The 12,019-nt window shown below is 40.7% G+C and overlaps 1 non-coding gene across 1 annotated transcript; it reads left to right on the forward strand.

Moving 5' to 3' along the window:
- Window positions 1-11,513: 11,513 nt before the first annotated feature.
- LOC112731255 (small nucleolar RNA R71) lies at window positions 11,514-11,617 on the forward strand. Its single transcript, XR_003167042.1, has one exon. It is a non-coding gene; the product is annotated as a small nucleolar RNA R71 (small nucleolar RNA).
- Window positions 11,618-12,019: the final 402 nt, after the last annotated feature.

The raw sequence follows: 12,019 nt of genomic DNA on the forward strand, positions 1-12,019 counted from the left end.
TTTCAACAGATTTAGAACCAAACTCAAAGCGAGAGGGGTGAGAACTCATAATAGTAAATAAAAATTAAAAACAAAAATAAAAATAAATTTAAATTAAAAGGTTATTTAAATTTTGAATTTGAAAATTAAATTTTGAAATTTTGAATTTAAAATTTTGAAATTTTGAATTTTAAAATTTTTTTTTGAAATTTTAATTTTTAAAATTTGAAATTTGAAAATTTTTAAATTTGAATTTTGAAATTTGATTTTTGAAATAAGATAAGATAAGATAAAAATTTTAAAATAAAAAACCAATAACCTCTTAATTTATGAAAAAGAAAAAAATAAAAAATAAAAATAAAAATAAAAACAAATCAAAAAGCAGATATTTACAATAACCAATAATAAGGCACACGTTTGCAATTTCCTGGCAATGGCGCCATTTTGATGAGAGGAACTTTTGCGTGGTCTAGAAATTTGCGGATAAATCCTCGTTGCAAGTATAGTTTCTAAACCTTCAAAAGTTCTTTCACACAAACGTTTTGGTTGTCACAAGTAACAAACCCCTTTTAAATAGATAACCGAGTATTTAAACATCGGGTCGTCTTCTCAAGGAATTGCAGGGAGGTATGTTCTTATTCTTAGTTATGAGTTTTGTAAATTGGGGGTTTAGGAGTTTGGGCAATGGGCACAGATATATTTAAATGACAAATAAAATAAATAAATAACTGTAAAATAAACTTTTTTTGGCATGGTATGAGAAATTGGAAGTCCAGACTTAGTTATCCTTATCAATAATAATGAAAGTTGAATCTTAATTTCACTTAGTTAACCTTTACTAAAGCAAAGGAAGGTTAAGGGACAAATTGGTTTGATCTTCGAATCCTATTTATTTCCTAAGAAAAGATTGGGATTATTGAAGTTCAATTCAATTGGCAAGATAACAATTATCAATTATGCTATTGAATTGGCTAACTCCTGAGTTACTGATTTCTTAACCAAAACCAAAAGGAAAAAAGTAAATCTACTGGAATAAAAATGTCTTCAGATGGGAATAACAATAATGTAAACAAAAGAAAGCAATAGTAAACTGAAATACCTCAAATAACATTAATCCAAAATAATAATCTGTAACATGGAAGAGTTCATAAATTAAATTAGAAAAATAAATAAAAGGAACATTGAACCTGGGAAGAAGTTGAAATAATAAAGTTGAAATAATAATACATCCTAATTCCTTTAAGAGGAATTCTAATCCTAGATCCTAAGATAGAGGAGAGAACCTCCCCCTTTAAAAACTATATGAAAAGTGAATTTTGGAAGCGTGTTTTTGAATGGATGCATTCTCCCACTTTATAGTCTCTAATCTGTGCTTTCTGGGCCGAAAACTGGGTCAGAAACAGCCCAGAAATTGCTGGAGGAGAAATCTGCCACGCTGGTTTTTCGTCACTACGACACGGCCGCATGGAGCACGCAGTCGCGTTGCCTAGAGTCAGAGCAACTATGGATTATTATATATCAAATCGAAGCCCCGAACGTTAGCTTTCCAACGCAACTGAAACCGCATCGTTTGGACCTCTGCAGCTAAAGTTATAGCCGTTTGAGTGCGAAGAGGTCAGGCTGGACAGCTTAGCAGTTTCTCCAACTTCTTGTATTCCTTCCATTTTTGCATGCTTCCTTTCCATCCTCCAAGCCATTCCTATCCTATAATCTCTGAAAACACTTAACACACATATCAAGGCATCTAATGGTAATAAGAGAGGATTAATAATAAGCAAATATAAGATCAAAGAAGCATATTTTCGATCATAGCACAAAATCAGGAAGAAAATATAAAACTATGCAAATATTATGAATAAGTGGGTAAAGAGTTGATAAAATCCACTCAATTGAGCACAAGATAAACCATGAAATAGTGGTTTATCACTGACGCACTCTCAAAATTAGCCAGCACCAAACTAGGGGGCAACAATAGAAGCCTCATCCAAGAAACGCTACAGAACCTGTCAATCTCAGAAGAGAAAAAAGTTCTAGCCATAACAGGTCAGGATCAAGGATGGATGACCTCCATAATTAACTACCTCAAAACGGAAACACTCCCCACAGATGAAAAGGAGGCAAAGAGGTTAAAATGGGTGTCTCAATACTACACTATCATAAACAACACCCTATATAAAAGAGGGATTTCAATACCACTATTAAAATGTGTGCCGACCTCCAACATAAGGAAAGTTTTAGAGGAAGTACACAGTGGCATTTGTGGTAATCATCTCGGAGCACAAGCTCTCACCAAAAAAGTACTCCGGGCGGGATTTTATTAGCGAACTCTACAAAAGGAAGCTACAGAGTTTGTAAGGACATGCCGACCATGACAGAAACATGCCAACTTTCACATCGCCCCGCCTGAAGAGCTTATCAGCGTAACTTCACCTTGGCCATTTGCAAAATGGGTACTCGACCTTCTCGGACCCTTTCCTCAGGGATCGGGACAAGTTAAATTCCTCATAGTAGGGGTAGACTACTTTACAAAGTGGATCGAGGCAAAACCCCTAGCTAATGCTACTGCTCAAAGAAGTCGAAAATTCCTATATAGAAACATTGTCACAAGGTTCGGGGTCCCATACTCCATCACCACAGACAATGGCACCTAATTCACAGATGCAGGCTTCAGAAAATTAGCAGCCGATTTGAACATAAAGCACCAGTTCACCTCCGTCGAACATCCCCAAGCCAATGGACAAGCTGAAGCTGCCAACAAAGTCATATTAGCCGGGTTAAAACGGAGATTACAGGATGCAAAGGAAGCTTGGGCTGAGGAACTCCCACAAGTCCTATGGGCATATCGGACAACGCCACATTCCACTACAAAGGAATCACCCTTCCGACTAGCATACGGAGTGGAGGCAATGATCCCGGTAGAAATTGAGGAAGGGTCACCTAGAGTAGTACACTACAATGAAGAAGCCAACTCCCAACGGCGAAGGGAAGAACTCGACCTACTCTCGGAAGTCCAGGAAAGAGCTCGGATCAGGGAAGAAGCACTAAAACGTCGAATGGCTTCGAGATATAATCAAAAGGTAGTGCCGCGAGGTTTCGCGGAAAATGACCTCACTCTAATCCGAAATGATATCGGAACAACTCGACTTGGAGAAGGAAAGCTGGCAGCAAACTGGAAAGGACCCTACCGAGTCACAGAAGTACTTGGGAAGGGCTACTACAGACTGTCCGAACTCGATGGACGAGAGCTTCCCAGATCGTGGCACGCCTGCAACCTTAGAAGGTACTATAGTTAAGAATGATAAAGGATCTTGGTATAAGGTACACTCTTTTTCCTGAAAAGGTTTTTTAATGAGGTACCAAGCTAAGACCTACAAACTATCCGACTTATAGGGATGAAAAACTCCCGCATGTATATATTTGCACTTTTTCTTTGAATAAAATATATTTTAGATATTCTACAAATTCTCAAGACGCATTAATCTAAAGCATTCATCGTCCGATTATAAAGCAACAGATCGGCAAAAAGTGAAAAACAGATTCACAGCACGATCACGATAAAGACCAATAGAGATGAAAGCGCGATTCATCTAAAGGTCGACCAAATAAAGATAGAAACCACCTTCTACAAATCGGCAAAATGAAAGCAGAATAATGCAAGAAGTTATCGAAAGTGATCCGGAAAAAGAACCTGACGAGGTCTTATGGATTGCTAAATAATAACTTAAAGACTGGCCGACGTTAAGAAGTCGGACCAAGTCAACCCAAGTTATAAGTAAACCCTGGAAAGAGGTCTGGCCAACCCTATTAAAGAGGATTACTTTAACTTAGAAGGGCCCGACATGACAAAGTCGGCCCAAAACATAAAGTTATAGAAGTAATCCATGAAAGAGACCTGAACAAGGTCCCAGAAAGAGGAATACAAAAATAACTTAGAAGGGCCCAACATGACAAAGTCGGCCCAAAACATAAAGTTATAGAAGTAATCCCTGAAAGAGACCTGAACAAGGTCCAAGAAAGAGGATTACAAAAATAACTTAGAAGGCCCCGACATGACAAAGTCAGCCCAAAACATAAAGTTATAGAAGTAATCCCTGAAAGAGACCTGAACAAGGTCTAAGAAAGAGGATTACAAAAATAACTTAGAAGGGCCCGACATGACAAAGTCGGCCCAAAACATAAAGTTATAAAAGTAATCCCTGAAAGAGACCTGACAAGGGTCCAAAAAAGAGGATTACAAAATAACTTAGAAGAGATCGACATGAAGAAGTCGGTCTCCTACAACAAACAAGTTATAAAAGTAATCCCTGAAAGAGACCTGACAAGGGTCCAAGAAAGAGGATTACAAAAAAAACTTGGAAAAGACGATGCAAAGAAGTCGGTCTCCCACAAACAAGTTATAAAAGTAGTCCCTGAAAGAGACCTGACAAAGGTCCAAAAAAGAGGACTACAAAAATAACTGGAAGGAGGACCAACATAAAGAAATCGGTTAGGGATTGCTAGAAATAAATATAAGTAAGAGCGAGAAAACCGAAATACAAGTTGGATCCACACATCCACGACCTCAAAGGATCCAAGCTACAAGCAATAAGTACAAAGCAATCCAAAGAGGCCGAGCAGCAAGGCTCCAGCATTCTCAAAACCCAGAAAGGTGCCAAGACAAGTGCAAACAAGCATGATATAAAATACGATATTATAACAAGCTTCAGGGTCAGGCCCAAAAGCTTGAAAGCTACTTGTTGTTTTTTCAAAATAAAAAGTTACTAAACAAGCAACCAGAAGGAGTATCAACAATCAGCAAAATATTCAAACTACAAAATAAAGAGTTTAAAAGCCCACAAGCTGGGCTATCTACACAAACATCCAAGAAAAATAAGCTAAGATCGGGAGCCTTCTCGGCAGCATCAGTACGGGGAGAAGGAGGGCGAGTCTGAATAGGTACAGCATCCACAGTACCATCATCCCGATTCAAGATCTGACAGTCCAGATCAGAAACGGATTGACCGACCTCAACTAGGGGAACTGTGGAAGTTGACACTTTGGCCGGAAGCACAGGGGGAGGTTCGACATCGTCATCATCCTGGTCATCAGGGACAATCTTACCATCCCTCACAATATTGTCCAAGCTAAAAAGAGTAAGATCGGCCTCGGGAGCAATAATTCGAACCTGCTCCTTCAGGTTCTCGTAAGCAGCATTCACACTGCCAACAAGATGACCCTGGAGCTCAAAGTAATCAGCTCGGGCATTCTCCAACTCCTCCTTCAAATGCACTTCCTTCTCGATAGGATGTGACATAGCTGTCTTTATGCCTCAATGCCGTATCCTCGGCCAACCGCACAGAAGCCGCCAGAGCAAGGGAACTCGCCTTCTCATTCTTCAGATCCTTCTCCAGTTTGGCCACCTTCACCTCAAGCTCCTCCTTCAAGCCCTTCATCCGATCGAATTCCTATTTTACCTCCTCCAAAAAAGCTTTGGTGGCATGGAGAGGAAGATTTTGAGCAGTTTGGTATAGGGCAGCTCCTATATGTGCCATTTTTACACTACTCCGAGTTATAAAATCCAAATGATGAAGGAGTGATACATCATCCATAGGGAGGACACCGTAGGGACCGATCTGCTGATCTACGAACTCAACCGTGTCAAAATCAGGGGCATCAAGGTTGAAAGGCTCAATTGTTTTTTGTTTCTTGTTAGGAGTAGCACCAGAAGTAGTAGCAGAAGACTGTGGAGGGTTGGCCAGGCAAACCCGAGGAGTGGGAATCACCTTCCTCGGCCCAGGAGAACTCGGCACGGGCGGCTTCACCTGAACTTGAGAAGATCCCTCTCCCGTCATCTTGGCCGAGATATTTTGAGCAGCAGCAGCCTTCTTCGCCTTTTTGAAGGCCTTCATGGAATCATTATTTTTTGACATCTCTGAAAAAACAAAATCAACCACAGTAATGGGTCATGGTGCACGAAATTGTGATCTCCAGGCTCGAACAAATCCTGGTAATGGCTCCAAAGCTTGGTGCTCTGATCTTAATTCATAATTGTCACAACTTCGATACAACTAACCAGCAAGTGCACTGGGTCGTCCAAGTAATACCTTACGTGAGTAAGGGTCGAATCCCACGGAGATTGTTGGTATGAAGCAAGCTATGGTCACCTTGTAAATCTCAGTCAGGCGGATTTAAACATGATATTTTATTAGATTCAAATAAACAATAAAAGGGATAGAGATACTTATGTAAATCATTGGTAGGAATTTCAGATAAGCGAATGGAGATACTTTTCGTTCCTCTGAACCTCTGCTTTCCTGCTATCTTCATCCAATCAGTCTTACTCCTTTCCATGGCTGGCTTTATGTGATACATCACCACTGTCAATGGCTACTTTCGGTCATCTCTCGGGAAAATGATCCAATGCCCTGTCACGGCACGGCTAATCGTCTGGAGGCATCACCCTTGTCAATGGCTTCATCTTATCCTCTCAGTGAATAATCTGCTCACGCACCCTGTCACGGCACGGCTATTCATCTGTCGGTTCTCGATCATGCCGGAATAGGATTTACTATCCTTTTGCGTCTGTCACTAACGCCCTGCAATCGCGAGTTCGGAGCTCGTCACAGTCATTCAATCATTGAATCCTACTCGGAATACCACAGACAATGTTTAGACCTTCCAGATTCTCTTGAATGCCGCCATCCTTCTAGCTTACGCCACGAAGATTCTGGTTAGGAGATCTAAGAGATATTCATTCTAGCTTAATTCATGTAGAACAGAAGTGTTTGTCAGGCACGCGTTCATAAGGGAGAAGGATGATGAGTGTCACACATAATCATCACCTTCATCACGTTCTTGGGTGCGAATGGATATCTTAGAAGCGAAATAAGAAGAATTGAATAGAAAACAGTAGTACTTTGCATTAATCTTTGAGGAACAGCAGAGCTCCACACCTTAATCTATGGAGTGTAGAAACTCTACCGTTAAAAATACATAAGTGAAAGGTCCAGGCATGGCCGAGAGGCCAGCCCCTCTGATCTAAGAACCAGGCGTCCAAAGATGCCTAATACAATAGTAAGAGGTCCTATTTATAATAAACTAGCTACTAGGGTTTTACATGAGTAAGTATTTGATGTATAAATCCACTTCCGGGGCCCACTTGGTGTGTGTTTGGGCTGAGCTTAAGTGTTGCACGTGCAGAGGCCATTTGTGGAGTTGAACGCCAGTTTCTGTGCCAGTTTGGGCGTTCAACTCTGGTTTTGGATCCTTTTCTGGCGCTGGACGCCAGATTTGGGCAGAAGGCTGGCGTTGAACGCCAGTTTACGTCGTCAATTCTTGGCCAAAGTATGGACTATTATATATTTCTGGAAAGCCCTGGATGTCTACTTTCCAACGCAATTGGAAGCACGCCATTTCGAGTTCTGTAGCGCCAGAAAATCCACTTTGAGTGCAGGGAGGTCAGAATCCAACAGCATCAGCAGTCCTTTTTCAACCTCTGAATCTGATTTCTGCTCAAGTCCCTCAATTTCAGCCAGAAAATACCTGAAATCATAGAAAAACACACAAACTCATAGTAAATTCCAGAAATATGAATTTAACATAAAAACTAAGGAAAACATCCCTAAAAGTAACTAGATCCTACTAAAAATATACTAAAAACAGTGTCAAAAAGCGTATAAATTGTCCGCTCATCACAACACCAAACTTAAATTGTTGCTTGTCCCCAAGCAACTGAAAATCAAATAGGATAAAAAGAAGAGAATATACTATAAATTCCAAACTATCAATGAAACAGAGCTTCAATCATATGAGCGGGACTTATAGCTTTTTGCCTCTTGAATAGTTTTGGCATCTCACTTTATCCACTGAGGTTCAGAATGATTGGCATCTATAGGAACTTCAGATTTCGAATAGTGTTATTGACTCTCCTAGTTCAGTATGATGATTCTTGAACACAGCTTCTTTATGAGTCTTGGCCATGGCCCTAAGCACTTTGTTTTCCAGTATTACCACCGGATACATAAATGCCACAGACACACAATTGGGTGAACCTTTTCAGATTGTGACTCAGCTTTGCTAAAGTCCCCAATTGGAGGTGTCCAGGGTTCTTAAGCACACTCTTCTTTTGCTTTGGACCTTGACTTTAACCGCTCAGTCTCAAGTTTTCACTTGACACCTACACGCCACAAGCACATGGTTAGGGACAGCTTGGGTTAGCCGCTAAGACCAGGATTTTATTCCTTTAGGCCCTCCTATCCACTGATGCTCAAAGCCTTGGGATCCTTTTTATTTGCCCTTGCCTTTTGGTTTTAAGGGTTATTGGCTTTTTCTGCTTGCTTTTTCTTTTTCTTTCTATTTTTTTTTTCGCCTACCCCTTTTTTTTTTCTCTTTTTTTTTTTTTTCTACAAGCTTTGTTCTTTGCTGCTTTTTCTTGCTTCAAGAATCATTTTTATGATTTTTCAGATTATCAAATAACATGTCTCCTATTCATCATTCTTTCAAGAGCCAACATATTTAACATTCTTAAACAACAACTTCAAAAGACTTATGCACTGTTCAAGCATACATTCAGAAAACAAGAAGCATTGTCACCACATCAATATAATTAAGCTAAGTTCAAGGATAAATTCGAAACTCATGTACTTCTTGTTCTTTTGAATTAAAACATTTTTCATTTAAGAGAGGTGATGGATTCATAGGACATTCATATCTTTAAGACAAAGTTACTAACTACTAATGATCATGTAATGAAGACACAAACATAGATAAGCACATAACATAGAAAACGAACGAAAAGCAGAAGAATTAAGAACAAGGAATGAGTCTACCTTAGTGATGTCCTTGAGCTCTTCTATGTCTCTTCCTTGCCTTGGCTGCTCCTCCTTCATTGCTTTTAGATCTTCTCTGATTTCATGAAGGATGATGGAGTGCTCTTGATGTTCCACCCTTAGTTGCTTCCAATAATTGTGTGGAATAAAATGTATCCCCTGAGGTATCTCAGGGATCTCTTGATTTGCAGTCAAATGTTCTACCACTGAGCTATAGACCCTTGATGGAAGCTTTTGTCTTCCCTTTCCTCTTTCTAGAGGTTTCTCTGGCCTTAGTTGCCATCAATGGTTATGGAAAAAACAAAAAAGCTATGCTTTTACCACACCAAACTTAGAATGTTGCTCGCCCTCGAGCAAAAGAAGAAAGAATAGAAGAAGAAGAAGAGGATATGGAGGAGATGGATGGAGGTGTGTATTCGGCCATATGGGTGGGATTGGGTGGGAGAGAGATGTTGAATTTTGAAGGTAGTGGTTGTATGTGAGTGGTAAATGGAAAAAAAGAAGGGATGATCATGAATGGAAAGAGAGATGATGAGGTAGGTGGGGATCCTGTGGGGTCCACAGATCCTGAGATGATCCTGTGGGGTCCACAGATCTTGAGGTGTCAAGGCATTTACATCCCTGCACCAATTTGGGCATGTAAAATGCCCTTGCACACAACTCTGGGCGTTCAGCGCCAGGTTGGTGCCCATTTTGGGCGTTCAACGCCTCTTTGCTGCCATTTCTGGCGTTGAACGCCAGAACCATGCTTGTTCTGGGCGTTCAGCGCCAGGATGCTCCCATTCTGGGCGTTCAGCGCCAGAACTATGCTTTGTTCTGGCGTTTGAACGCCAGACAGATGCTCCTCCAGGGTGTGATTTTTCTTCTGCTGTTTTTGATTCCGTTTTCAATTTTTCTATTTATTTTGTGACTCCACATGATCATGAACCTAAGAAAACATGAAAAACAATAAAAATAAGAATTAGATACACATTGGGTTGCCTCCCAACAAGCGCTTCTTTAATGTCAATAGCTTGACAGTGGGCTCTCATGGAGCCTCACAGATGTGCAGAGCTTTGTTGAAACTCTCCAACACCAAACTTAGAGTTTGGATATGGGAGTTCAACACCAAACTTAGAGTTTGGTTGTGGCCTCCCAACACCAAACTTAGAGTTTGACTGTGGGGGCTCTGGTTGACTCTGCTTTGAGAGAAGCTTTTCAAGCTTCCTCTCCATGGTTGCAGAGGGAGATCCTTGAGTTTTGAATACAAGGGAGTTCTCATTCCATTGAAGGACTATTTCACCTCTGTCAACATCAATCACAGCTCTTGCTGTGGCCAGGAAAGGTCTTCCTAGGATGATGGATTCATCCTCTTCCTTTCCAGTATCCAGGACTATGAAATCAGTAGGTATGTAAAGGCCCTCAACCTTTACTAATACATCTTCTACTTGTCCATAAGCCTGTCTTCTTGAGCTATCTGCCATCTCTAATGAGATTTTAGCAGCTTGCACCCCATAGATTCCCAGTTTCTCTATTACAGAGAGGGGCATGAGGTTTATTCCTGAACCAAGGTCACATAGGGCCTTAAAGATCATAGTGCCCATGGTACAGGGTATTATGAACTTTCCAGGATCCTGTCTCTTCTGAGGCAATGTCAGTTGATCCAGATCTCTTAGTTCATTGATGAACAAGGGAGGTTCAACTTCCCAAGTATCAATGCCAAATAATTTGGCATTCAGCTTCATGATTGCACCAAGAAACTTGGCAGTTTGCTCTTCAGTAACATCCTCATTCTCTTCAGAAGAGGAATACTCATCAGAGCTCATGAAGGGCATAAGGAGGGTTAATGGAATCTCTATGGTCTCTAGATGAGTCTCAGATTCCTTTGGTTCCTCAGAGGGAAGCTCCTTATTGATCACTGGACGTCCCAGGAGGTCTTCCTCCTTGGGATTCACGTCCTCTCCTCTCCTCACAGGTTCGGCCATGGCGCTTATGTCAATGGCCTTGCACTCTCCTTTTGGGTTCTCTTCTGTATTGCTTGGGAGAGTACTAGGAGGGATTTCAGTGATCCTTTTACTCAGCTGGCCCACTTGTGCTTCCAGATTTCTAATGGAAGACCTTGTTTCATTCATGAAACTTACAGTGGCCTTAGATAGATCAGAGACTAGATTTGCTAAATTAGAAGCATTTTGTTCAGAGTTCTCTGTCTGTTGCTGAGTTGATGATGGAAAAGGTTTGCTATTGCTAAACCTGTTTCTTCCACCATTATTAAAGCCTTGTTGGGGCTTTTGATCCTTCCATGAGAAATTTGGATGATTTCTCCATGTTGAGTTATAGGTGTTTCCATAAGGTTCACCTAAGTAGTTCACCTCTGCTATTGCAGGGTTCTCAGGATCATAGGCTTCTTCTTCAGAAGATGCCTCTTGAGTACTGTTGGATGCAGCTTGCATTCCATGCAGACTCTGAGAGATCATATTGACTTGCTGAGTCAATATTTTATTCTGAGCCAATATGGCATTCAGAGTATCAACTTCAAGAACTCCCTTCTTCATAGGCGTCCCATTACTCACAGGATTCCTTTCAGAAGTGTACATGAACTGGTTATTAGCAACCATGTCAATGAGTTCTTGAGCTTCTGCAGGCGTTTTCTTTAGGTGAATGGATCCACCTGCAGAAGTGTCCAGTGACATCTTTGATAGCTCAGATAAACCATCATAGAATATATCCAGGATGGTCCATTCTGAGAGCATGTCAGAAGGACACTTTTTGGTCAACTGTTTGTATCTTTCCCAAGCTTCATAGAGGGATTCACCTTCTTTCTGTCTGAAGGTTTGAACATCAGCTCTAAGCTTGCTCAGCTTTTGAGGAGGAAAGTACTTGGCTAAGAAAGCCGTGACCAGCTTATCCCAAGAGTTCAGGCTGTCTTTAGGTTGAGAATCCAACCATAATCTAGCTCTGTCTCTTACAGCAAAAGGGAAAAGCATGAGCCTGTAGACTTCAGGATCTACTCCATTAGTCTTAACAGTATCACATATCTGCAAGAATTCAGTTAAGAACTGAAAAGGATCTTCAGATGGAAGTCCATGAAACTTGCAGTTCTGCTGCATCAGAGAAACTAATTGAGGTTTCAGCTCAAAATTGTTTGCTCCAATGGCAGAAATGGAGATGCTTCTTCCATGTAAATTGGAATTAGGTGCAGTGAAGTCACCAAGCATCTTCCTTATATTATTATTATTTTCGGCTCCCATCTCCTT

The sequence above is a fragment of the Arachis hypogaea genome, chromosome 12 (assembly GCF_003086295.3).
Source record: "Arachis hypogaea cultivar Tifrunner chromosome 12, arahy.Tifrunner.gnm2.J5K5, whole genome shotgun sequence".
Taxonomy (NCBI): domain Eukaryota; kingdom Viridiplantae; phylum Streptophyta; class Magnoliopsida; order Fabales; family Fabaceae; genus Arachis; species Arachis hypogaea.